Source organism: Malania oleifera, chromosome 1 (genome assembly GCF_029873635.1).
Source record: "Malania oleifera isolate guangnan ecotype guangnan chromosome 1, ASM2987363v1, whole genome shotgun sequence".
Classification (NCBI taxonomy): Eukaryota; Viridiplantae; Streptophyta; class Magnoliopsida; order Santalales; family Ximeniaceae; genus Malania; species Malania oleifera.
In genome coordinates, this window is record NC_080417.1 from 141,866,393 (window position 1) to 141,869,120 (window position 2,728).

General features: G+C 37.3%; 1 non-coding gene across 1 annotated transcript; it reads left to right on the forward strand.

The window, feature by feature from the left end:
* Nucleotides 1–425: 425 nt before the first annotated feature.
* Nucleotides 426–532, forward strand: LOC131147299 (small nucleolar RNA R71). The gene has a single exon (XR_009134689.1). It is a non-coding gene; the product is annotated as a small nucleolar RNA R71 (small nucleolar RNA).
* Nucleotides 533–2,728: the final 2,196 nt, after the last annotated feature.

A 2,728-nucleotide genomic window follows, 5' to 3' on the forward strand; every position in this document is an offset into this window, starting at 1 on the left:
TCTCATGATTTCGAAGCCCTGGATGGTAATATTGTGGCAAAGGATCACCACGATAATTGTAGTTCCGATTGTTGATGTATTGAACCTGTTCTTAACTCGCTCCAATGCTCGGATCTGTCCTACTTGTAGCTACCACATATTCTGCACCTTGTGGTATCCTGTGGGTTGTCAAAATCTGATGGGATAGAGAAGCGACTTGAGCTGAAAGTGCAGCAAACGGCTCCAAATCATGAATTCTAGCAACTTTCTTAGCCATAGTTCTTTCAGTTGGCCATTGATAGTTATTTGAGGCCATTTCTTCCAAAAGAGCAGTAGCACCCTCAGGTGTCTTTGACATTAAAGTTCCTCCAAATGCAGCATCAACTAAAGTCCGAATTTGCCCATTTAACCCATCATAGAACATATGAATTTGCAACCAATCCGGAAATCCATGTTATGGGCAATGTCGAATCAAATCTTTATACCTTTCCCATGCTTCATAAAGTGATTCAAAATCATGTTGCTTGAAATGACCAATCTCACTCCTGAGTTGAGCTGTTTTTGTAGGTGGAAAGAATTTAGCCAAAAATTTTTCAGCCATGTCCTGCCAACTAGTGATACTCCCAGGTTGTAGCGACTGTAGCCAACCTCTTGCTTTGTCCCTCAAAGAGAAAGGGAATAATCTCAGTCTAATGGTGTCTTCAATAACACCATTGATTTTCACAGTATCACAAATCTCCAAAAACATCGCCAAATGGATATTGGGATCATCAAATGGCAATCCACTAAATTGGGTCTGCTGCACCATGCTGATTAATGCGAGTTTGAGCTCAAAATTATTGGCATTAATGGGTTGGCGTCTGATACCCGAATAGTTGTCATTCACAACTAGTCGCACATAATCCTTCAGGGCACGTGGCTGCACGTTATCTTGTCCGTTCTCCGTGGCTACTACCCTCTTTTTCCTTAGTGCTCTATGCATTCTTTCAATCTCCGGATCAAAAGGAATATTGTCATGTGTTCTAGTACTGCGCATCCAACAAAAAAAACACACCAGAAATATAGAAAAAAAATAATAAAATAAAAAGAAAAGAAATAAATAAAAATCTAAATTAAAACCAAGATTACTTTGTATTGATATTGGCAAAAATAAGAAAAACTCAATCCCCGGCAACAACGCCAAAAACTTGACCAGTGCAAATTGCAAGTGCACAATATCGTAGTTTTATAATATAATGATGTGTAGAGTATCGTCCTCAGGGATTGATGTCTTAATTTTACCAAGTACCGAAATTTTACTAACCTTGATTTTATTTAGAAAAATTAATAATTTTAGACTGCAAAATTTAAACAAAGCTACTTTAAATAAATTATTCAAGAGAATTTAAAACTGGATACCACGTGTCAAATTGATGATGGTGAAAACTTCTAGGAAACCGATTTCACCTAGTTTCTCACTATGCTTTACTCATTTAGTTAATTCAACTTCGTTTTCTCTGTTTGTTAACAAATCGCCAATTTTTCCAAAAGCCTCTTTCGATAGTCAATTAGAACCTATTCTTGTTTATTATTTAATATAAGAGTATGCAAATTAATAACGCAAAAACGCAGTAAGACCCTCGATTTTTAATACTACGTAGGTTCATACAAGTCTTTCGATCTCTATATTTACCTACGCTGAATTATCCAAGATCTATCCTATACTCCCCCCTTTCGGTAGAAAATCATAAGACTAAAATCATTTAATTAATGGCCAGTTAATTAAAAGCATTAGGCACAGAATAACTCAAACAAACATTAATGAAAACTACTTCAGATTAGCATCAAAGAGCAAGCATAGTTCGAAACTGGCTACATCGTTTTCCTAGAATACAAAAATTTAGTTCATTCTGAAAATTAAATCCAACATAACATATTTCACCATATTTTCTTCTATTTGGAGCGTACGGGAAAGATCAACACTCGCCGCACCGCCGTCGCGCTTCACGAACACCCCGAACACTGCCGTTGTTCGCCACCTTCCGATTCTGAAAAGATATTATTTTTGCGTGCTTCCAACTCTCCTTTGCTGGCTGTATGTGTATCTTCACAACACCTCCAAAAGAAAACCACAAGAAAGCTTCCAAAAAAATAATTTTTCCAAGAAACTTTTTGTGGTTTGGCCTCCTTTGTGTGTCTCACCAAAAAAAATAAATAAATTCTTTTTTTCTCCTATGGTGCGGCCTTTCTCTCCAGCCCAGCACACGTTGCCCCCCTACTCTTCTCTTCTTGCGCACCGCTCTCTCCCAAGGAAACCCTCTTTGACTTTTTCATTCCTTTCCTTTTATTTTTCCTTTCTTTACTTTTCTTTCCTTTCTTTTGTCTTTCCTTTCTTTGTACCCAGTGCCTCACCCTTCTGAGATGACCCGGCTGCACCGCTGCATGGCCGGGTCACATCTCATTTTTTTATTTTTTTATTTTCTTTTTTCTTTTTTTCAAAGATACACGAACTGCCCTCCTCTTTCAAGCCCACTTTCAACCCTCGTACAGCTCGTAACTCTCAAATATTAAAACACAAAAGATGTAGAGCTCTTTTTCATATTTTCCCAGAATTTTGAATCGTCTCGATTAGAGCTCGGATGAGAAAGTTACGCCAAGATTACGAAAAATTGTCGAAATAATCCATAAAACGGCGTATGCTAACTTCACATCTAATTTCGATCTTTATACATCCATTATTTCGCAAAATTCAAAACATGAAAATTGTAGA